A 26,297-nucleotide genomic window follows, 5' to 3' on the forward strand; every position below is an offset into this window, starting at 1 on the left:
CAGTTATAACTGTGGTATTGACGGTCTAGGGCATGGTGTGGCTGAGGTGCATTTCGATACCATAGGTCTAGAGGTCAGAGGATGTGTGTATGAATGGTGCGTGATGTATGGTGATGGTATACACACTCTTGTAGATTGCATCTGGTTAGGATTCACAGTCCCTAGTACTAAACCCATTGCTAGTCGGGGTTACTTACTGGCTAATCCTAAGGGATGGTATGTTATTGAGAGTACCATATCCACATTGTGACGTACTATACTCAGTGGTGAATGCAGGATGGGTGACCGATGGGTTTTTGAGGACCATGGCTGCCCCACCGAATGGATGATCGAGGGGATTTTTAGGACTATGATTGTTCTATAGTTTGGGTGACCGATGGGTTTTTGAGGACCATGGCTGCCCCACCGAATGGATGATCGAGGGGATTTTTAGGACTATGATTGTTCTACAGTTTGGGTGACCGATGGGTTTTTCAAGACCGTGGCTATAGGGTGGGGTTACTCATTAGGGGTTTGCGGGGTGACTAATGAGTTTTTCAGGACCTATAGGCTCCTAACTTATAACTAGCTTGTATTGCTGGGTGACCGATGGGATTTTCGGGACCAGGGATACCACCTATGTTGCAGTAACACTGAGACCGTATCTTGGACTTAGTAATTGTTTGCTAGGTATTGTGTGCTAAAACTAGATCATGAGCATCATCTAATTTGTTTAAGCATGCATTGCATCATTTGTTTATGTGTGCTTGCATGTACACCCCTTACTGGGCTTGTGAAGCTCACCTCTCATTGATTACTCTTTTTAGATGGTGGAACCAGTGCTGAGGCATGATTAGACTATGGCAACAGTTATGAGGCTTGTGTCTAACGAGACATCGAGTTGTTGAGGGATTTTACTTCTGTCATTTATGAATTACTAGATCTATGATCCTGGAAGGTTAGGCTGACTGTATGTGGGTGTCCAATGCCACATACCTTGGCCAATTTGAGGCAGGGTGTGACAGAATGGTATTAGAGTGTGATGCTCTGTCTTAATTCACAAGTGCACCGGAGCTTAGGATTTACTAGTGATGATTAGGATTAAATTTAAAAATCTGAAGATAAGTGCATAAAATTTATTACGCACCATAGAAGACTAGCCTAGGTGCAAAAGCCATTCACTCATAATAATTCAAAGAGCATAACTCTTATAGATAGTTGGACAAATAAAATGTAGCAAGATAAGAACAATTGGAATTAAATAAGTATAACTATAATACAAGTTAGGGTTTGAGAATTAGGTTGATATAGATTGGTGTCATCTGCTAGGGGATTAAGATGATGACTCCCATCTACTATGAATTTCCTACTACTACTATGTATGAGTTTAAAGCATGTAGTGTCATCATATGATATGCATAAATCAGTTGGGAGATTAATCAGTCTATTCATTTCATAGGAAATTTCCCAAATGCCGATGTGTACCCATCCCCAAGATGACCCACAACTGTGGAGGCACAATCGCACCAGGAGGGCAAATCCTAACCCTTTGCATGAATTTGAACATGAGGGTGAAGATGAGATAATAGATGCATAACATGTGCCACATCCCATACCACCTATGATGACAAATCAGGGTGTTATTTCCATGGTCAGTAATGTGATGCAAGAATTCTAACAACAATATAGGGACATGATGACTGATATAGTCACAGCTATCCGTGTCAGGGAGTCAGCTGTGGTACAACCCCCTATTGTGCAGTCTACACCACCTACTCCTACTCCTATACCACCTATTGCACTAGGAGTTCCAACTACTGCACAACCAGCCAATGGTCAGTCATCTTAGCTAGTACTAGTGACATCACCTGGGAAGCATACATCAGACACACAGCCGATTGCACAAGTGTGGATAGATAACTCTAAGTTAATGGAGAAATTTCAGAAGTTTTGGCCCCCTTATTTCAGTGGAGTGACCCAAGACCCATTGGCACCAGGTTAATGGATAGAAGGTGTCGAGAAAGCTTTTATTTTGTTGGGGTGCATAGATGAGCAAAAGATGTTATGTGCCAGTTATCAACTATAGGATGAAGCAATCCTTGGTGGAAGGCCACAAGACCTATATTTATGGCCACTGATCCCAATGCCACTTGGGATCAGTTTGTGGAGACATTCTATGGGAATTATTTCCCTGAAAGTGTCAAATACCAGAAGGAGGAAAAATTCATGGCTTTGACACAAGGGCCAAAATCTGTCCTCGAGTATCAACAACAGTTTGAAGCTTTGCATTACTTTGTACCATATCACATGAAGACTAACAGAGCTAATTCCAAGAAATTTGAGAAGGGTTTGAGGGCTAGTATTGGAACACTACTGATTGCACATCACCTTCAGAAATATGCAAAAGTGGTTCAAGCAACCAAGTTTGTAGAAGAGAAGCAAAGAGAGAATTACCGTGCCCAGGCAGCAAGGAGAGCAGACACATTATCTAGTGGCAGAGGTTTCACTAGAACTGTTGAAGTACCCTACACTACTCTAGTTGCACCATAAATTAGTAGACCAGAAGTTGGCCAAGCATCACAACAACCTAGGCCAGCAGCACCAGTACCTCAACAAGTGGGTCTACAGAAGAAGCGGCGTTTTGCATGTAAACAACCTAGACATAAGGTTAGATCCTATTTACAGATGAAGCAATGTTATATATGTAATCAATTTGGGCATATAGATAGATTGTGTCCACAAAATAAGTTAGCAGAATCATGTGTGGAACTCTCAACATCAATAGCTAGTCGGCCAGTCCAAATACAACAAGGCATTAGAATGCAAGAAGAGGCATTCATAAATGACAGGGAAAGAGGCCAAGACTACATCTGAGGTAGTCATAGGTATGTTGTTGTGATGGATGGAATTTTCATATGCATTGCTAAATAACCAATGCATCCCATTTATTTGACATTCTCAATTGCATTATTGAATTCTGGTGCTTCATATTTACTTGTACTTTCACTGCATAAGTTAGAGAGTCTGGCACGCAAGTTGATAGTTGGTATCCTACTTGTGGGGATACGAGTTACCATGTTTCATCCATATACTTAGATGAGGCTTAATACCTCATATAGAGTGGTTACCCGCCTACAAAGCTCATATGTAATGTGCAGACTTACTACCCAAGAAAGTAAGGAGAAGAAGGCTAAAAAGATGGTGATGATGGCACCTTATATGAAGGAAATGTTAGGCAAGGGTAACGAAGCATATCTAGACTTTGCAATAGCCTAAACATGAAAGCTACCCCATGTGTGTGTAAAATTTCAGGAAAAGAATAGAGGGGTGTTAGTATCAGGGTAAATAATATCATATAATGATTCCAGACATGACCCTTTGCTTCACCTACTATCCTTGACTCATGAAAAAGGGCAAGTATGAGTTCATCTGCAGTTACCGTTGATCAGGAGTGGTAATCACAGCGACCTCGGTTGTATGTACCAAAAAGGCAAATGAAGTGGTATGAGTGCTCTCCTTGTAAAGAAGTGAGAATGATATCGGAAGTTGATACCTAAAATGTTATGCCACCCAATAAATTCGGCATTACTAGGATCGGAACGACAAGGTCAGTATTGGAAACGTGGAATAGTGAGAATGATAACAAATCCAAGTGAGTAGACCTGGGATCAAGTTGTATGGGTTATTTAAGATTAAAGAAAACAATTTATGAGGTAAGAATGTGAGGAAACATTATGGACCATTGAGGATCAAGATTATAAGATCATTTTATATATGTCTGAGTATGTGAAGAAAGCATATGAAAGTTAAAGCATGTTATCTGGAATTGTGAAGATTTAAAATTTTAAATTAGGCTGAATTGTGGATAATTGGACATTGGTGAAATAATGAGAATAATTAGTATGCTTGAATGTAGTTAGAGGTCAAGCAATGTGAATAAAGGTATGAAAGTTTGATTTCATAAGAGAAATAAATAGTACACTAAGTATATGTATATGTATGGTGAAGTGAAGTCAGAAGCCCGAATATTGTGAAGCCAAGTAAATGATGGGATATTATCTTGGGTATTTGATGGAAACTATAAAATAAAAAGAAAAAGAGGGATCTATTATAATATGATTAATAGTTTGAGTTAGAAGAAATGATATGGAAATGGAATTCACATGTATGGTTCTCATAGAGTGGAGAGTGAAATTGTGGATCAACTAATACAGAATTAATGTGGAATTCTAGGACTCTGTATATCTTTCTAGAGATTACATCTGAATACCCTAGTAAAGATACATGGGTAAGATAGAAATAATATTTGAATGTGCGAAGATATAACAGGGTTGATATTGGAAAGTGATAAGTAGAGAGATATGTTGATTTCTCAATTCTTAGGGAATAAGGTCATTAATAGATAAAGGACCAATATGGCCAATCAATGTGTTAATGTGTGTTACTGAAGTCAGCCAGTACTACTAAGGCATATGGCCATTTTAGTAACACTAAGTGGGAATTTGATTATGCAACTCAGAGGATAAGGGTGATGTTGAAGTAAATGGGATTGATCCTTGATGATGAGCAACACTGCAAATTTTGAGGATGAAATTTTGTGAGGGGGGAAATTGTAACACCCTAAACTGGAAGTAGCTGAGCTCAGTGTCAAGACCTAGCTGGCATAGGAGATAGGCTGCCTAGTTGGGGTGGATTTACTTGTACAAAAGAAGAGAGGGAAGTTTGGCAATACTCTCATTAGGAAGAGGTGTAAAATGGCCAAAATAGGAGTGGGACCAGTCCTATCACATCCCACACCCCGTTATGGGAATACCAGCGGTGTGAGTAAGATGCTTACCCATATTATGCCTCTACCAAGATCTTTGATAGCAGTACCTTAACGTTCATAACCACACAACATGAACCACAAGAACAATTGAGCGAAATCAGAGTATATAATAAATCAGAATATAAATGAAGTGGGGAACATCTAATTTAATATATATCGATAACTAAGCTATTCAATTTCATATCCATGACTTACATATCATAAACCAAATAAGAATACCATTAAACCATTCAGTATCAAAATAACAAAAAGACACCAAGCCTCTCAAGGTGTCGAATAAGCACAGGTGTCACAGGCACAGTCCTAGTCATGCTTTTCAGCCTCTGGCATCCACCAGTCACTGACTCCTTACTCGGGTGTAGAGGAAGTAGAGTCACATCCTAGTGGTACTACGGTACCTGCATCATCATCTAAAAAGCAATATATATGAGGGGTGAGCTCCAACTATCTCAGTGAGGGGTGGGGTCCTTGCACACCTAATACACACATATACAAATATAATCCATGATGACATGAGCATAGAAAGTAAATATATATTCCATGATGTGAATGATGCAATTCATTTGATTATTAATCCACGTAGTATACAACTATATTTGGTAAATGCTATTACGACACTTTAGGATGTATCCTTGGTCCTAGAACTTGCACATCGGCCACCTAGTGATACAAAGCCTAGTTGTAATTAGGAACCTACTGGTCCCAGAATGTGACCATTGCTCACCCAACAAACCCATGATAACCCCCTCCTGGAAATCACAACATCGGAATCACCATCGGCCATGCCAAATTATTTCCTACCTCTAACAACAATTACATCATACTGCGAGAGTGGCATTCCGAAAATATTCATCGAACATATCACTATTGGGTTATCCAAAAATTTACCCCTGTTGGAAAGGGGACGTAGCATAGGGATTGTCACCTAACCACAAATATTCTACATGCCTTGCATAATGATACAATTAGTATGGAATACGATATTAGAATCACCCATCGGTCACATCGCATCCATTTCCAAGCCTAGCTAGCATACAAATAGTTGAGTATAGACTACATGATATTGGAATTACCATTGACCACAAAGCGTATCCATTTCCAAGTATAATCCCGGAGTGCATGATACCAGAATTATCATCGGCCAAAAGTGCAATCCACGACTATATCTAAATCTAATGCACATACTCAATGTATGAATGCAACATCCACACGGTGATCACAGTACCAGAACCACCCCGGCCAGACCGGATCCCGTCTCACAATCCACATCTCGATATAATCACATAACCAATTTCCACATTTTATAAACATAATGATTCATCATAAATAACATGTTCACAAATATCAATATAATCATGTTAACAATTAAATAATCATTTAATATTTCTAACACATGTGAGCAATTTCTAATATCAAACATGCCACAAAATAAAGTCAACCATCCCTCACCTTGGTTGTACTTGGTTGGTTCGGGTTCCAAGTGTATCAACCAGTGTTCATTGACTTCTGATTTTTTTGTATATGCTTGTCTCTATCCTATGTACAAGGCTAATCAGGTGTTAATGGGTGTCGAAAACATCAGAGGGGACCCACATGGGTTACCCCCAAAGGACACAAGTTCTGTCAAATTTGGGTTATGATAGCAAGGTCACTGGAAATATGCCACCGAAATTTTGGAAAATCCACTAAAAATATCAATGGTGTTTTTGGTGGCCCTTCACAGAAAATAAGCCACCGGATCCTACAAAGGCTATTTCCGGTGGAATCACAACAACAGCCCGCCTCATTTGCTGGTTTTCCTGCTTGGGCACAATTGGGGATATTTTTTTCGTGGAGTTTGTAGGGGATCTCCCTACCTCCATTTTAAGCCAACGAAGTTCCAATTTCATCGATCTATTTGAGAGATACAGCAACCAAATGGTTGAAACCAAAGCTACTCATTTGGTCACAAGTGTTGTCAGAGCTCACCCGGCTTGGTTTGAGCTCAGCAATCACATAGGAGAGTGAAATACACACTCACCAAACTTCCAGGAGGTGCCGGGTTGAGGTTTGCCCCTCCAACCTGGTGATTCACTCCCATATTCAACTACACTTGCTCAAAATGAAGAAAGAGAGTGGTAGGGGAAGTAACACCTACCTCCGGTAAGATTTCGGCAATGGGACGCAAACCCAGGAGCTAGGTTAAGCTCCTCCCTTCTCCTCCTTCCTTCTCTTCCTTTCCCTCCTCTTTTCTCTCCCTCCCATATTTTGGACAAGGTGGGAAGTGAGAAATGAACTCACTTCCCCTTTTATAGTAAATGAAATGCTTAGGGCCTGTTTAGTTGGTCCTTGTCTAGTCCAAGTAGGTTAATCTATCATTCAGGAGACGTGGGCCCACCTGCTTAGACTCATAAGGTGTACATGTCATGAGGAAGGGTGTGGGAGAGTATGTGAGGTCACATGGGAGTGGCCACGATGCAGGTGGTGGGGCCCACGGGCATCGGAACCCAACCAGCATCCTATTAGGTCACTGGATTCAGGGTCACCAGATTCAGCCCAGGTATTTTCAGTGGTCAAGGCAGTGTTGTGCCTTGACTTCCTATTGTCCCCTTATAGACACCTAATTTTTTCACCCTCCTCCAGCTATGATGAAATGTGGATCGTGGATGCGACTTTTAGCTTTTGATCAATAGAGATGATGATGAAAACACTCCTAGACCTGAAACCCTAGAAACCCTCACGCAGGAGAGAAGGGGGTCCAATTTTAACTTTTTATATACAAAATAATCTAGTCAAGATGATCGCATGGATGGATAGTGTTTGAGAATACAATTTCGACGATATATAGCTCGCCAAAATTGGACCAACGGATCTCCCGTAATCATCACCGAAAAAACCTATAATCGCGCACGCTGGCCAGTAGTCCAGCCAGCACGTGTGCCTGCTACCCATGCTGCAGTGCATGCACTACCCAACCCATCCATACACTACCTAGCCCAGCCATGCACTACCTAGCCCAGCAACCAGCGGCCCATGCCCCCGCGGTCAATTTCCCGCTCTGCCGCACCATTGCCGTTGCCCCCACGGGCACATGCTTGTGCCCGTGCACTATTTCCTGCATGCTGGCCACTAGGCCATCCCACACACATGTGTGTGTTGGCTACTGCCCAGCATGCCTACCTGTTGCCCATGTTTGTGCCCCCTTTGCCATTACTGCCCATGTCATGGTGCCGCGCTACGTGCCGCACACCCATATGCCACTACCCGTGTGCTACACGTTGCACACCCACATGCCACAACTCGTGCACCATGTGCCGCACACCCATGACGTCGCCCACATTGCATACTCTCCTACACTGACCATGCCTTGTGCACTTTGGCCTAGTCCCATGCGCCACTGTCCATGGCCGGGATTGGTGTTCCCCTGACCCGGTGGGTGAAGAAATTCCCTTTTCACCCACTTAAGACCAAGAAGCCCCTTTTTTGCTTGTGATTCTCTCTCCCAAAAAACCCTTTTTTACCTATTGGACAAAAGCCCTCCCCACCCATTTTGGTCCTCTTTTACCCAATGTATAAAAGCCCTATCCCCCCACTTTTGGCAAGAACCCTTCTTTCGACCATTGGATAAAGATGTTTCCTCTTTCCCATTGGCCACAAAAACCTATAAATACCCCCTCCTTTGGATTTCACACACTTCGTCAATATCCGAAATCTTGTTCAGATCTTCGAAGTGTTCTTCGGGACTTTGAAGATCTTCAATCCAAGTTCTTAGTCTGATCTAGTTTTTTGCCAAAAGTAGTATGTTCTTCAACCTTCTCCTTTGAGTGTTCTTGAGTTTTATCCAAAGTAGAAACCCCCCTTGGAGGTTCTTCGGGTCTACAGAGACATCTTTATCAAGATCCAAAACTCTTTTCGGATCTTCAAAGTGTTCTTCAGGGCTTTAGAGCTCTTCAATCCATTTTTAGGTCAATCCGTTTATTTCCAAAAATAGCAATTCCTAGTGGAAGCCATGTCCGAGTGCCCCTAGAATCTTTCTAGAAATAGCCCTTCCCAGTGGAAGATCTGTCGAAGTGCCACCTCAGCCTAGCCCTCCCCTAGCCTATCCCCAGCTATGGGTAATAAGGGGCTACTAATAACTTAAGAGGGGCGGTTTAGTGAGAATAGTGGCTTTGTTATTATTTCTTCTAATCAACAACCAAGGCTTGCCTTTCTCCAATGGATTCAAATCATTGGATGGGTATCATTTACTCGAATAAGAGCATTGCCTAACCTAATAGGTAACAAGCTTTGCCGGAGTGCCACCTCAACCTAAGCCCAGAAATAGCCTTCCCTAGCCGAAGCTCTATCTGAATCCAAATCCAAAAATAGCATTCCCTAGCCAAGGCTCTATCTGAATCCAAATCCAAAAGTATCTGTTCCTAACCGGAACCCTATTCGAATACCATCACAAGTAGCATCTCTCAAGAAAGGAAGTTGGAGGTTAAGACCATCTCTCCTTGAGCCAGGAGAACATGAAAGATAGTCTGAACCGGTACTAATCAGGGGCCCACCCCTCTTGACTCGAAATAGGGGTCAAATTCAGTTATAATCTGTAACACCCCAATTCTCACCTCTTTACATTGACTGTGAACAGGCAAGAGTAAAAAATTGGAGAGGCCAACACTAGCTTCGTTTGCAGCAGTGGAATGCCAGGAAGGGAAGAATGACCCAACATGTACTTGTGCTTTCTGCCAACGGTGTTGGAGGGATCAGTAAGAAAAGTGGGCCAAGAGGTAAATTAATAACCTTGATAAGGTTGGATAATAGAATGACCTCGGTGATGCCAAAATGACTAAATAATAAGACCCGAACAAGTTTGGATACATGTTCTTTACAACATGTCAGTATAATTGCTACGATTCCAGCAAGGTTCATGTTCATGGGCATTTTAGTCATTTTCTTTAACAATATCTAAAGATGATTTCTTCTAAAAAATAATAGATCATTGAGTTGAGAATCCAACCCATCTTGAATGATCCCAATTCAAGGTTGGACAAGAAAGATATGATCATATTCGTGTAGACTGTCTGAATAGGTCAATAAACGGTAACTATCGGTTTAAACCGGCAACTATCGGTTTAGTTCTATTTTATAGAATTTGGCAGGTCTTTTGATGGTAGAGTGCAATTGGTAACTACCGGATTTATCCAGAAATTCAATCGGCTAGCCCAATCAATTCCGGATGAACAAGACATAGCAGACAGAGAGCAAGCGTCAACTGTCGTTTCGGTAAAAAGGGTGAAAAAATAGATATAAAATGTTTATTTTAATATTATAAAAGGAGGGGCTATATAAAGGCCATCACCTCCTCTCTAACCTTTATTTCTCACATTCTATTCACCCTGTAGTAAGAGGAAGAAAGGAGAATGAAGAAGAAGAAGAAGAAGAAGAAGAAGAAGAAGAAGAAGAAGAAGAAGAAGAAGAAGAAGAAGAAGAAGAAGAAGAGAGGAGAAGAAGAGAAGGGAAGAGAGAAATTGCGGTAGAGATCGATTTGCTTGGGAGATTGCTAGAGGATTTAGCAAAGAGGTAAGAAATCTTACCTAGATTAACTTCTAATAAGAGGTACTTTTGAAATAAAAGGGGGTTTAAACTGATTTGGACTATAATTTGTGAAAAGAGAGGAAATTTAGAAATTTCAATAACCACTCAACTACATAGAGTTTAATTTCTCTAAAATTGGTGGATTAAATTGAAAATGAATGTAATAATTTAGTCAATTGATGTGTACACCATGACCGATTCCTACAGAGAGTGAGGAATCTCACTGACTCTCCTCAATTAGGAAAAATCCCATGGGGATGAAGAGAAAATCCATTCAATTTTACTCTTCTAAGGTCTAAAATTTACATGCAAGTTAATTGAAGCCTAATTCTCCACATGCAAGGTGAAAATTCATTTTCATTTCACTGTTTGAGGTCCAAGATTCACCTACAAGGTGGGAATTGATGGTAGATCACATGCATGGTAAGATTAATGATGGATTTCAAACATGCAACCTCAAATTAAGGGTTTATCATGAAAATTGATTTTATTTTTACTATTGTAGATGGAATTATATATATATGTGAAATGAAATCTGATATGGGATCTTCATTATTGAAGGCCGATTTGGAGCTGGGAGACCGGGTTCCTTACTTAAAGCTCTAGAACAGATAATTAATTTGAAATTGGAAAGAAATCCCATCTCAATTTCACTAATTTGAGGGTATAGAGACAAATGCAAGAGATATTGAGTATGAATTCCATGCATGCTTATGGAATTGAGAATTTATCATCAATTTTGAAGTTAAAATATTGATATCAACTCTAGGTTCATAAATTTATATAAGAAATTGGGTCAAATTGGGGGAAATCTGAAATTTCTACTAAATCCCATGTAAGACCCTAAGGATTTAAAATGAAATTTGTTAAATTGAACTTGAAAAGGAATTGTGGAGCATATAAGGGAGGTTATAGATTATCTTATTTGGGAGATATTAGGTAGCACTGTTAGGGGCAGATAAAAATTTACCTGATTTTAATACATGTGCATAACTGTTGATTTTTAAGAATCCCAAATAGCCGTGAGAGAGATTCCTTGGCACCAGGAGAAATTGTGGGCCCTGATATTCACTGTGAGTGGGTTCCCTTCTCAACCCCCATTCTTTTGGTGTGTTTATTAATGTTGAGCATGCATTACTTATTGTATTTGTGCATTTACATTGCATTACTTATTGTATTTGTGCATTTACATTGCATTACTTGTTGTATTTGTGCAAGTGCATTCATTTTCATCATTTGCATCTACTTGTAAATTTGTGGTATGATGGCTATAATGGTGGTGGAAATGTGGAAGGAAAGGTAAGTGAGATGGGTCACGTGCAAGAGCCCATGTGTGCATATATGGTTTGGATGATTTGTTGTGCACCATATAGAATTTTGGGCTAGGTATCATAACCCCAAGTGCTACACCCATTGTCCATTGGGGGCTGGGTACGGACTAATCCCAATAAAAGTGACTACTTGACCAGCAATGCACTGTGAGTAGTACAACGTACTGTACCAGTGGTGGATGTGATAGATGTGATGTGTGTGTGAGACTGGATACGACGTACTATATGCCTGTGGTTATTGATATGGGGTTACCTTTTAGGGGTAAGCCGGGGGACCGAGGCTTTGACCGGGACTGGCTGGCTCTTGCCTGCGGCTTAGCTTGTATTCCTAAGGCCCAACGTACAGGGTAGGGAATTCCACCTACGTCAGCAGCACTTATACCCATAGGAGATGAGACTTAGTAATGGACTAGAAAATCTGAATAGTTAAATAAATGGATTCATGAGCATCATTCTATTGTGTGGAGCATGCATTGCATATGGATGCGTGTGTTTGTTTCTATCCCACCCCTCATTGAGCATCACCATGTGCTCACCCCCCCCCATTTCATTGTTCCATAGATGAGGAGAGCAATCAGCTGCATGTTGATAATTCATAGAGCATAATGATGTGGTTATGGATCAATTGGCTTGTATTATGGATTTTGATGATTTCAGCCATGGGCATGACTCCGAATGTGATGATTGCATATGGTGGACAGCAGTATTGAGGACTGATGTATTTGATTATCCTTTTGTGTATATATGTAGATAGTGGTGAAAAATTAGTTTTTGTTGATATAGGTTGGAGGGTAAAACTACTATTAGAAGATATTTTGTGTAAATATTTGTTTTAGAATTGGATGAATGCATATATATAAGGATTACTAGATATGTTGTTGTGATTCATTGTATATATGGTATCAAGTATTGCATAGAATCACTGGGTGGATATCATCTATATTTGATTTTATATGATCCGTTTGCGAACTCTGATTATGATTTTAGCATTTATGGTTGTGGTGTTGTGGACTCTCCTAGAGTAGGATCCTGGTTAAACGGGCTGACTGGGTGCGGTGAGGTATCTAGTGCCGGTGCACCTGTGCCATATAAAGGCCAAGGTAGGGTGTGACAATTTGGTGGTATCAGAGCTAACTCTAGGACCAAGTTTGACAACCCATAGGATCTTAGGATCATCCAGTGCGATAGGAAGTAAAAAAATAAAAGCTTAATTGTTGTGAATGTTTTTGTGTGTGATAGAAACAAAATTAGGATGTGAATGTTTTCTTTTAACTAGAGAATTTTATATTTGACCAATGCTGCATTACTCATCCTTGTTGGAAATATTTGTGTTGAGCATTGGGAATTGGTACGTTACGATTTTCAGGATAATTCCCAATATGCCACCAAAACGGGCTCAACCTTAATAAGGATCAGGACATCGGAAAAAAGGTCGGCCTACTACTAGAGCTCACCCTTTGGTGTCTGTGAGTGAAGAAAGGGAAAGTGAGTCAGTATTAGGAACACAAGAATCAGTTCCTGTGCCTGCTCCTACAACAGTAGCAGCATCAGTACCACTTGCACCACCAGTACTTACAGCACAAGATGTGGCAGCTATAGTGACCAATGCGGTCCAAGGTATACAACAAGGGCTGCAACAAGAAATACAACAAAATATGCAGCAATAACAATAACAGCAGCAACAACAGACTAGGATGATTGAGGAAGTGGCCACAGCATTACGTGCCAAGGGAATACTAGTTCCACTTGCACAAGTAGCACCCTAGACTACAGGTGGGCAAGCAGCTCATGTGGTGCCAGTTGTAGGTATTCAAGCAGGACAACAAGGGTTAGAGAACCCACCAGTAGTACAAGTATGGACAGATACAAGCAAGTTGATGGAGAAATTCCAGAAATATAGGCCCCCATACTTCAGTGGTGTGAATTCTGACCCATTAGCACCATCAAAATGGGTGAAATGAGTTGAGAAGGCATTAGTGGTGTTAAATTGCAGTGATGAGAAAAAGATTATGTGTGCTACTTATCAGCTGCAGAATGAAGCCTATGCCTGGTGGAAGGCTACCAGACCCATACTGTTGGCCATGTATCCACATCCCACCTATGATCAGTTTGGGGAAGTGTTCTATAAGAACTATTTCCCTATCAGTGTGAGGGATGGGAAGGAGTCAGAATTCATGGCTTTGGTTCAAGGACCTAAGTCAGTGTTAGAGTACCAGCAGCAATTTGAGGATTTATACCATTTTACCCTGGAACATATGAAGAATGATAGTGCAAAGGCAAAGAATTTTGAGAAAGGTCTGAGATCTAGTATTTGGGCTATGCTCGTAGCACACCGGCTCCAGAACTATGTTGATGTGGTTTAGATTGCAATGTCCATTGAGGACAAGAAAAGGGAAGGCTACCAGATTCATACAGCAAGAAGGGCTAGGCCAGGTAACACAAGGAGACAGTTTGGAAGGTTTGGAAGGGGAGCTTCTTCTTCTACCCTAGTATCCAGACAGAGAGAGACTAGTGGAGCTTTTACCCAAACACAATCAGCATAGTCTCAGCCAGCAGTTTCTATAGTCCAGCCTATCTTTGTGAGATGTTATGTATGCCAACAGCCGGGGCATTATATAAAATTTTGTCCTCAGAGGAAACCAAGTGGGCAGAGTGTGGCTTCTTCTTCTTCTGCATCTACCAAGAGAAGTCACAGGCATCTGGGAAAGTTTTCGCACTGATAGCCAAGGAAGCCGAGGTTGCACCTGGAGTAGTGATAGGTATAGTGCTTGTCTCTAATATACCAACACATGTATTGTTTGATTCTGGTGCCTCTCATTCATTTGTGTCTTCTAACTTTGCTCTAAATCTGAGTGTGAAATCTAAAAAGTTAGCTCATCAGTTGATGATTAGTACACCTACAGGATTTATTGTTGACTTAGAAGATGTGTATGAACCCTGTATCATTCAGATATATGAGCGAAATATGATAGCCCACTTGATTTGCATAGATATGAAGGACTTTGATGTCATACTAGGAATGGATTGGCTGTCAGCATATCGAGCTTGTGTGCTCTATGCTAAGAATAAGATATTATTCAGATTAAGAAATGGAGATGAGTTTATATATTAGGGACACAGAAAGGAAAATAGGAAGATATTGATTTCTACTATTCAAGTATAGAAATTACTAAATGAAGGATGTGAAGCATATTTGGCATATGTCCAAGATACTATCAAGAAGACTGCTACATTGGAAGAACTGGAAGTAGTCAAAAAATTTCTAGATGTATTTCCAAAGGATCTGAGTAGTGTACCCCTAGATAGGGAAACTAAATTTTGTATTGATTTAATACCTAAGGTAGCACCAGTGTCAAGGGCACCTTATAGAATGGTTCTTATTGAATTGAAGGGGTTAAAGGAACAGTTGTAAGATTTGTTGAAGAAGGGTTTTATTAGACCCAATGTGTCACCTTGGGGAGGTCCAGTCTTGTTTGTGAAGAAGAAAGACGGGAGTTTACGGATGTGTATTAACTACCGGGAGTTGAACAAGTTGACAATTAAGAACCGGTATCCGCTTCCCCGTATAGATGATTTGTTTGATCAATTGCAAGGAGCTAGTACATTCTCTAAAATTGATTTGAGGTTAGGGTATCACTAGTTGAAGATCAAGGAGAGTGATATCCAGAAGATAGCCTTCAGCATAAGGTATGGCCACTATGAATTTATGGTGATGCTATTTGGACTGACCAATGCACCAGCCACTTTTATGGGACTGATGAATAGAGTATTTCATGATATACTGGATCAATATGTGATTGTCTTTATTGATGATATTTTAATATATTCCAAGAGTAGAGAGGATCATGCAATTCATTTGAGGTTAGTCTTACAGAGGTTAAGAGAGAAACAGTTGTATGCTAAGTTTAGCAAATGTGAATTCTGGCTATCACAAGTGAATTTTTTAGGACATGTTGTATCAGCTAGAGGTATTGAAGTTGATCCTGGAAAGGTGAAAGCAGTATTAGATTGGGAGTCTTCAAAGAATGTTAGTGAGATTCGGAGTTTTCTGGGTTTGGTAAGTTATTATAGAAGATTTATTGAGAATTTTGCTCGGATTTCTGCTCCTATAACCCGGTTGAATAGAAAAGGAGTTAAGTTTGAATGGACTAAAAAGTGTGAAGACAGTTTTTAGGAATTAAAGAACCGACTAGTAACAACTCCAGTCCTTGTTATTCCAGATGGTACATCAGGTTTGGTAGTATACAGTGATGCATCCAAACAAATTTTGGGATCTGTATTGATGCAGAATGGTAGGATAATTGCTTATGCTTCAAGACAATTGGGAGATTATGAGAAGAATTATCCTACTTATGACCTAGAGTTGGTGGCAATCATCTTTGCTTTAAAAATTTGGCGTCACTATTTGTATGGAGAGAAATGTGAAATATATAGTGACCATAAAAGCCTAAAGTATCTCTTTACTCAGAAAGAATTGAATATAAGGCAAAGAAGATGGCTAGAATTACTGAAAGACTATGACTGCACCATTCATTACCATCCAGGGAAAGCTAATGTGGTAGCGGACACTCTCAGTAGGAAACATAAGGTTACTACATTAGCAGCACTTACTGCTAACCCTATGTTGATTGAAGAGGCAAGAGAATTTAGTTTAGAGGTAATTATGGAAGTGGAGACACCTAAAGATACAACACTTGCCACTCTTACTATTAAACCATCTTTGTTTGAGCAGATCAAAGAATCCCAACCTAAAGATGATGTGTTGAGAAAAACCATGAATGCTATTAATGATGGAAGACAGAAGGATTTGAAGTTCACAGTGAAAGATGGAACTTTGTGGTTCAATGATAGATTGTGTGTTCCAAGGGAAGAGAAGCTGATAGAGTTGATTTTGAATGAAGCCCATAGCACACCTTACTCTGTACATCCTGGCAGTACTAAAATGTATAGAGATTTGAAGAAAACCTACTAGTGGCATGGTATAAAGACTGATGTAGCTGAACATGTGGCAAAGTGTATGAATTGTCAGCTGGTGAAGGCATTGAGACAGAGGCCACATGGGTTAGTGCAACCTCTTCCAGTACCTGAGTGGAAATGGGAGCATGTCACTATGGACTTTGTGATAGGATTACCTAGAACTAGGAAAGGAAATGACACGGTTTGGGTAGTTGTTGATAGACTCACTAAAGTGGCCCATTTCATACCAATAAACATATTTTACTCTATAGAGAAGTTAGCACAATTGTACATTGATAATATTGTAAGATGTCATGGTGTGCCTGTCAATATTGTTTCTGACCGCGATTCCTGTTTCACTTCTAAATTTTGGGAAAGCATACAAAAGGTAATGGGAACCAAATTAAAATTTACCACAGCCTTTCATCCCCAGACAAATGGACAAACAGAAAGAAGAATTCAGACCTTGGAAGATATGTTAAGGACATGTGCTATTGATATGAGCTATAGTTGGGATAAGCGTATACCATTAGTTGAATTTGCATATAGCAACAGCTATCAATCAACTATTGGTGTGGCAGCATTTGAAGCTCTGTATGGAAAGAAATGTAGAACTCCCTTGTATTGGGATGAAATGGGAGAAAGGAGAATTTTGGGACCTGAGTTGGTACAAGCTACCTGTGAGAACATAGAAATGATAAGGGAAAGAATCAAGATAGCTCAATCCAGGTAGAAGAGTTATGCAGACAACAAGAGGAAGCCTATAGAGTTTTTGGTGGGTGAAAAAGTATTTTTGAAGATTTCACCTATCAAAGGCATTAAGAGATTTGGAAAAAGAGGTAAACTAAGTCCAAGGTATATAGGACCCTTTAAGATCTTGAATCGGGTTGGCAAGACGGCCTATAGACTGGAATTACCTCCAGAACTGGACAGATTTCATAATGTCTTCCATGTATCTATGTCGAAGAAGTATATTCCAGATCCTTCACATGTATTGCCTGCTATAGAGCCTTTGGAGTTGGATGATGATTTAAGCTATGAAGAACTGCCTGAGGGAATCTATGATAGGATGGAATACCAACTCCGGAGTCAAACCATTCCATATGTAAAGATCAAGTGGAAGAATCATTCAAAGCAAGAAGCTTCTTGGGAGAGGGAAGATGAAGTGAACAAGAAGTACCCCAAACTATTTGGTTTACTAGGTAACCCTTGCAAATCTTGAGGACAAAATTTTTGTAAGGAGGGGGGAAATTGTAACACCCCAAATCTCACCTCTTTATATTAGCTATGAACAGGGAAGAGTAACAAATTGGAGAGGCCAACACTAGCTTAGTTGGCAGCAGTGGATTGCCAGGAAGGGAAGCATGACCCAACGTGTACCTGTGCCTACTGCCAACGGTGTTGGAGGGATCAGCAAGAAAAGTGGGCCAAGAGGCAAATTAATAACCTTAATAAGGTTGGAAAATAGAATAACCCTAGGTGATTCCAAAATGACTAAATAATAAGACCCGAACAAACTTGGATACATGTTGTTTACAACATGTCAGTATAATTGCTGTGATTCCAGCAAGGTTCATGTTCATAGGCATTTTCGTCATTTTATATGATAATATATAAAGATAATTTCTTCTACAAAATGATATATCATTGAGTTGTGAATCCAACGCAACTTGAATCATCTCAATCCGAGTTTGGATGAGAAAGATATGATCATTTTCGTATAAACTGTTTGAACAGGCCAAGAAACAAAGGTCAACCGACAACTACCGGTTCAGTTCTGTTTTGCAGAATTTGATAGGTCTTTTAATGGTAGAGTGCAACCGGAAACTACTGGATTTATCTGGAAATTCAACCGGCTAGCCGGATCAATTCCGGATGAACAAGACTTAGCCGACAGAGAGCAAGCAACAACTGCCGGTTTGAAACGGCAACTATCGGTTCAGTAAAAAGGGTGAAAAAATAGATATAAAATATATATTTTAATATTATAAAAGGAGGGACTATATAAAGGCCATCACCTCCTCTCTAACCTTTATTTCTCACATTCTATTCACCCTTTAGTAAGAGGAAGAAACGAGAACGAAGAAGAAGAAGAAGAAGAGAGGAGAAGAAGAAAAGGGAAGAGAGAGAATTGCGGTAGAGATCGATTTGCTTAGGAGATTACAAGAGGATTCAGCAAAAAGGTAAGAAATCTTACCTAGATTAACTTCTAATAAGAGGTATTTTGGAAATAAAAGGGGGTTTTAATTGATTTGGACTAGAATTTGTGAAAAGAGAGGAAGTCTAGAAATTTCAGTAACAACTCAACTGCATAGAGTTTAATTTCTCTAAAATTGGTAGATTAAATTGGAAAGGAATGTAATAATTTATTCAATTGATGTGTACACCATGACCAATTCCCACAGAGTGAGGATTCTCACTGACTCTCCTCAATTAGGAAAAATCTCATGTGGTTGAAGAGAAAATCCATTCAATTTTACTGTTCTAAGGTCTGAAATTTACATGCAAGTTAATTGAAGCCTAATTCTCCACATGCTAGGTAAAAATTCATTTTTATTTCACTGTTTGAGATCCAAGATTCACCTGCAAGGTGGGAATTGATGGTAGATCACATGCATGGTAAGATTAATGATGAATTTCAAACAAGCAACCTCAAATTGAGGGTTTATCATGAAAATTGGTTTTATTTTTACTATTGTAGATGGAATTATATATATGTGAAATGAAATCTGAGGTGGGATCTTCATTATTGAAGGCCGATTTGGAACTGGGAGACTGGGTTCCTTACTTGAAGCTTTGGAACAGAGAATTAATTAGAAATTGGAAAGAAATCCCATCTCAATTTCACTAATTTGAGGGTATAGAGACAAATGCAAGAGATATTGAGTATGAATTCCATGCATGCTTATGGAATTGAGAATTTATCATCAATTTTGAAGTTAAAATACTGATATCCACTCTAGGTTCATAAATTTATATAAGAAATTGGGTCAAATTGGGGGAAATCTGAAATTTCTACGGAATCCCATGTAAGACCCTAAGGATTTAAAATGAAATTTGTTAAATTGGAATTGAAGAGTAATTGTGGAGCATATAAGGGAGGTTATAGATGATCTTATTAGGGAGATATTAGGTAGCACTGTTAGGGGTAGATAAAGATTTACCTGATTTTAATACATATGTACAATTATTGATTTTTAGGAATCCCAGATAGCCGTGAGATAGATTCCTCGGGACCAGGAGAGATTGTGGGCCCTGATATTCACTGTGAGTGGGTGCCCTTCTCAACCCTCATTCTTTTGGTGTGTTTATTAATGTTGAGCCTGCATTACTTATTGTATTTGTGCATTTGCATTGCATTGCACTTGTTGTATTTGTGCAATTGCATTCACTTTCATCATTTGCATCTACTTGCATATTTGTGGTATGATGGATATGATGATGGTGGAAATGTGGAAGGAAAGGTAACTGAGATGGGTCACGTGCAGGTGCTCATGTGTGCATATATAGTTCGGATGATTTGTTGTGCACCATGTAGAATTTTGGGCTAGGTATCATAACCCCAAGTGCTACACCCCTTGTCCGTAGGGGATTTGGTATGGACTAATCCCAATAAAAATGACTGCCTGATCAGCAGTGCACTGTGAGTGGTACGACATACTGTACCAATGGTGGATGTGATAGATGTGATGTGTGTGTGAGACAGGATATGACATACTGTATGCCTGTGGTTTTTGATATGGGGTTACCTTTTAGGGGTTAACTGAGGGATTGAGGCTCTGACTAGGACTGGCTGGCTCCTGCCTACGGCGTAGCTTATATTCCTAAGGCCCAACGTACTGGGTAGGGAATTCCACCTATGTCGGTAGCACTTATACCCATAGCAGATGAGACTTAGTAATGGACTAGGAAATCAGAATAGTTAAATAAATGGATTCATGAGCATCATTCTATTCTGTGGAGCATGCATTGCATATGGATGGGTGTGTTTGTTTCTATCCCACCCCTCACTAAGCATCACCATGTGCTCACCCCCCATTTCTTTGTTCCATAGATGAGGAGAGCAATCAGCTGCATGTTGATAATTCAGACCACGATGACATGGTTATAGATCAGTTTGCTTGTATTCTGGATTTTGATGATTTCAGCCATGGGCATGACTGCGAATGTGATGATTGTGCATACGATGGACGGCAATATTAAGGACTGATGTATTTGATTATCCTTTTGTGTATATATGTGGATAAGTGTGAAAAATCAGTTTTTGTTGATACAGGTTGGAGGGTAAAACTACTGTTAGAAGATATTTTGTGTAAATATTTGTTTTAGAATGGGATGAATGTATATATATATGGATTACTGGATATGTTGTTGTGATTCATTGTATATATGGTATCAAGTATCACATAGAAGCACTCTATGGATATCATCTATATTTGATTTTATATGATCCATTTCTGAACTCTGATTATTGTTTTAGCATATATGGTTGTGGTGTTGTGGACTCTCCTGGAGTAGGATCCTGGTTAAAGGGGCTGACTGAGTGCGGTAAGGTATCAAGTTACCCATATAAAGGGCTAGGTAGGGTGTGACATAATCTCTCTCCTCATTTAAGCATAATGTAGATATCTAATAGACCTTGTTTTAATGTACATAGTAGCTTAAATTCAGTCAATGTATATATGTGTGATAACTTGGCCATACATGCAGAATAGTAATAATTATGGAAAATGTTCGTTCTTAAGCATCCAGTAGGAAAACCAGTTGAACCGGGTAAATTGGGTGCCTAACACCTTCCCAATTCTATAACCTGACACTTACCCTAAATCTCTGGACCAAACCAAATTTTGGCCCTTTTCTTAGGAATCGGGCCCACCCCCAGGTCCTAGGCCCATAACCCTAGGTGGCGACTCCAAACCCCATTTGTATGATCCCGATCCCCGTATTGGACTATCATCAAACCCCCATCTCAAATGATGAATTTTATACTCTTGCAAAATAGGCTTCCACATATCTCTGAGTGGCGATACGGTGGTGCGGGGCCCACAAGCAAAGCACACACGACACGAACCCCTCCCCTCACTTGAAAGAGAAAGAGAGAGGACAGAGGTCGGGATGCAAGTCCTTTCCCCCCCTCCAAAAGGGAAGAGAGACGTCTCATCATCTCCGGCTGCTACCCTCATTGTGGCGACTCCACTGGGGAAAAATGTCAAGCTTTCGATACTAGATGCTACCTTTAAATGCAAGAACATTTTCCACCACATTTGTTTGAAAATGTGTTTGGTTAACCCTATGTTTGTAATTATATTCACTAACTACATCATACATCGTGCTCGAAGTGAAATCATTTGGCAAGGGTACTGCCTGTCACACCCACTCTCGGGGAGGTCAATGCATGACATACTATGTACTCTGAGAGCAAATGATACCTGCTTCCTGTACAAGAATGGAAGGTATCATCAAACAGTGAGGATGTTGTAATTGTGTCAGCACCCTCGGGGAGGTCTGTGCACTTTATGACATTCTCAGATCAAATGCGTCATCAAACGGTGAGGATGTCCGTATTTGTGCCAGCACCCTTGAGGAGGTCCGTGCACTTTATGGCATTCTAAGATCGAATGATGGTTACCCTACATTATACTTTTGCACACAATCACTCACGGTTCCACCACCCCGTGGCCAGTTGCTTAACCTCATGTGTAGTCACGAGTAATGGGCAAGGAAGTCACCCCTTTGATCTCGTACCTACAGGTATATCAAAAGGATCACGTACCTTGTGTATATAGATCCTATCAAGGAAGCCTTGTCGGTCTTATTGCATCCACTGCATGCTCGCATCATGTATAAAATAGATGAAGAAGCTAGGAGCGCCACAAGCTAACTGTAGAACTTGTTTGTGGTCTTGAAAAGGAATGTTCCTATATTATATTTCCATCGTAAAGAATTGCTTTCCTAAATGGGTTTCGGATAAAAGGTGTCCCTCCTTCTTAAGGAAAAAGTCCAGATACGTGACTCAGGGGAAATCCCATCAGAGTCACGTCAAGTCCCTAGAAGCCCCGAGAAAATCAAGAGGAAGGACACCTAGTGGGAAAAAGAATAAGGAAAGCATGACTTTACTACATGGAATGTCTTATGGGAATATTCTCGACAAGCCACTTGTATGAATCTCCTGCTTATGACATTGGGTGGACCAAGGGCATTGAACCCTATCCACCCCTATCATTAAGCAGACTAACTTTGGATGGATCATTATTTTTTAATCTAGTGAATGTGTGAACAAGGGGTTGGAAATTCAAGAATCCTAAAATAAGCCACTTTTGGTTCAGGCACAATTCCACACCTCAAGTATTCTCCGCGGTCCCTTTGGACACGTTAGGATAATCCGTTGACTCGCCTAAGTCTAATGTCACCTCTATTGTCTCCTCGAGACTGTCTACCACCAAGTGATTACAGCTCAGTTAGTATGGATCCACATGACTCTGAATCACCGAAATAGGACTGGGTCCATCCCACAGAGACCTTGCAAATAGAAATGGCTGAAGTTAAGAGAGGGATAGCTCAGATATTGTATGCACTTCAAAATCCTCCAAGAACTAATCCCAGGAATGAGCCGGCACTGGCTACGGGAGATGTGGATCAGAATGGAGCTACAGGTTATCGTGGGAACTCTTCTCGGGTTGACTCAGGAGAACTAGAGCAAGTTAGGCCAACCGATCAAAGAGGATCTTCACCAACTTGCCCAAATAGTCAATGAGGGGTCTATTCCAGGGTCCCTCCTCCCAAGGTAGTGATTGAAGATGAGGAAGAGGAGTTTTCCGCACATGTCCGAATGGAGCCTCCAGAGATGGAGAAAGAAAAGACACTCAGAGAGCAGTTAGAGAAGTTGGAGAACATGATTCGAGCAGGAAAAAGCTCGAAAGGCCAAGCAGTGGATTCAAAGGAAATGAGTTTCTTCTCCTGGGTAAGAATTCTCAAAAAATTCAAGTGGCAGACTGATAGGTTTGATGGGTCAAGAGACCCCAAAGCTCACCTCAAAGTCTTCCTCAGCATCACCAAGTCATGGCAACTGGCAGATAACCAGATGGGGCAAGCCTTCATGCTAACCCTATTGGGACCAGCACTAAGGTGGCTCACACAGTTGGAGTCATCCCAAACTCAGAATTGGCCGATGGTGGTGAAAGCCTTCACCAAACAATACTCGTACAACACCGAAGTAGATGTGAAGCGACGAGAACTTGAGACTTTGAGGCAATAGCCTAGAGAAGGATTCACCGCCTTCTTGATGAGGTTTAGAGATAAGGCCGCCAAGATGGCAGATCGGCCTTTAGAAGCAGAGCAAGTGGAGATGTTGATAGAAACCAGTCAAAGCCCTATTATGATGTTCTTTACTATCAACATTTGCAAACTTTTGATGCCTTAATAGCCACCGGAACACATGTAGAGAATAGAATTTTGAGAGAGGCCAGTATCAAGGGTCCTCCTAAGATGCAAGCAAGAACACCTAAGTCGGAAAGGGAAAGGGTCCAAAAACTAATATGGTGAGTGCAGTTCAGCAGTCAGTCTCACCAACCGCTCCTTCACAACCCTTTATAATACAAGCAGATGCACCCACCCAAAAGGCCCCTCGCCTAAGAAGATAGTTTTCTAATTTGGGAATGCCCATAATAGCTGCATATGAGAAGTTAAAGAAGCAAGGATTGCTAGGGACAGTGGCTCCAAGAGTGATCAGCAACCCTCCTCTAGCTTGGTATATGGATCATGAATATTGTGCCTACCACACCCATAAGGGGTATAATACTGAAAGATGTTTGGGTTTACAGCATGCAATTCAGGACTTGGTAGACAATGGAACAATTGAGGTCAAGGTCAAGTAGCCTCCCAATGTCAACACCAATCTACTCCATGATTATATGAACAATCTGGATGAAGAAACTACAGAAAGTGATCCCACTCAACTCATTGTATCTAGAGTTTGGAAGAATCATATGAATGCCCCGAGCTTATAAGAAAATCATGAGTCAAAAGGCTAGAATCTAAGGACTCCCAGAAGAAGAGAATCATCAGAAGAAGAATCGAAAAATTAGACACCCATCGTTCATCCTTCCTCATCAACAGAAGGGTCCACAGCACCACATTGGAAGACCAAGAAAGTGACTCCACTTCTCTAATTCATCCCGTTATATCTTTAGAGGATGATCCAGAGGTAATTGAACAGGTTACAGTTGATCTTCTTAGAGCAATAACCGCATTGGCCATAGGGGAATAGGTTAAGGAACATGTCTCCCTAATCCATATAGGGAGTGACACAGTGGATGATGAGTCAGGACTGGTCCAACTTCAAGCCATTAATGTCAAGACCAACCCTATGGAAATCTTCTGATCCATACGCTCTGAATACTACCAGCATTTGGATGCCGAAGAATTTAATGGTCCAGAAGAATCTGATAGAGCCAAGTGAGGGGAAAATCAGTGAAGAAGAGGATGATGACGATGATGATGAGGACAAGAATGAAGATGAAAAGGATGGAGATGACTCTGAATCCTAGGAAGATGATGAGTATCCAGACTGAGATAACTACCTAGGGTCTGGGCACAATAATTATGATGATGAGTCAGAATACTACTCATCAAAACATCCGACATGTTTCTCAGTCTATGCTATTGGTGGTAATGATTTAATAGCTTATCCGACAGGTGGCTATTAAATGGTATCAGAGCCAAACCCCTTCTTCTCCGGCTACCTCTTCTGGCTATCCCTCTTGTCTGGATTGAACCTTCTGTAGCTAAAGATACAGTCTAGGCCACGCCCTTTTGCAAGTAATCCCTGCTTATGGTTCCTACTGGCAAAAAAAGACCCTTGAGCGTTGTGGGCTTTCAGGCGAAGGATGCCGTTCAGTGCCCTGTTTAGCTAGGGTTACTTTGCAGTTAGGTACTATGATCAGGGGGGTTCTTGATCGGCCTCGACTAGCTGTGTCTTTACCTACTCCAGTTTCTCCAGCAAGCGGTGATGGTTCAGATCTGGATTTTACTATTTAAAACTCCTTTGTTACTTTCATGGCTTCATCTTCTTCTTCTTTGTTTTCCTCTCCCCAACGATCTTCTTCTTCCCGATCTTCCTCTTCTTCTTTAGATTATCTGTATGAACTATCTTATGTTCCTGATGATCAAGTTATCCTTGCTACCCCTACTCCACTCCTTAATCCCTATACTATTTTTCCAAAAACACCTACACCCCAAGATGGACTACTCTTCTTAAACCTAAGAAGACTCCTCCCTTAAAAGAGTTGGTACAGGCCTCTCGGTTTGATCAACTCCATGTCCCTATTACTGATAAAGAGCAGTTTTTCACTCTTGAGATACCTTCGGATCTCATTCCTTAGTGGATCCACCAAGGTTATACTCATCTCCATCTAGGAGCTATCAAGTTCGCTCTCTCTTTTCATGGTCGAAAAGGACTTCCAGTGGTCTCCAGAGTTGCCCTGCTAGACAGTCGATTTTTACGGTATCAACATGCCATGATTGCTACTGTCCAGACTACATTGAATGTTGAAACAGTGTTTTTAACACTGTATCCTAATTTTAATATTCCTTTGACAGACCCTCTTCTTTCCACTGCCTTGAAATTCCATATTCATATTACTGGT

General features: G+C 40.6%; 1 long non-coding RNA gene across 1 annotated transcript; it reads left to right on the plus strand.

Moving 5' to 3' along the window:
- The first annotated feature begins 18,708 nt into the window (after window positions 1–18,708).
- LOC122091310 lies at window positions 18,709–20,997 on the plus strand. The gene is made up of 3 exons (XR_006143913.1): window positions 18,709–18,836; window positions 19,855–19,920; window positions 20,708–20,997. It is a non-coding gene; the product is annotated as an uncharacterized LOC122091310 (long non-coding RNA).
- The last annotated feature ends 5,300 nt before the right edge of the window (window positions 20,998–26,297 follow it).

The sequence above is a fragment of the Macadamia integrifolia genome, chromosome 10 (assembly GCF_013358625.1).
Source record: "Macadamia integrifolia cultivar HAES 741 chromosome 10, SCU_Mint_v3, whole genome shotgun sequence".
Classification (NCBI taxonomy): domain Eukaryota; kingdom Viridiplantae; phylum Streptophyta; class Magnoliopsida; order Proteales; family Proteaceae; genus Macadamia; species Macadamia integrifolia.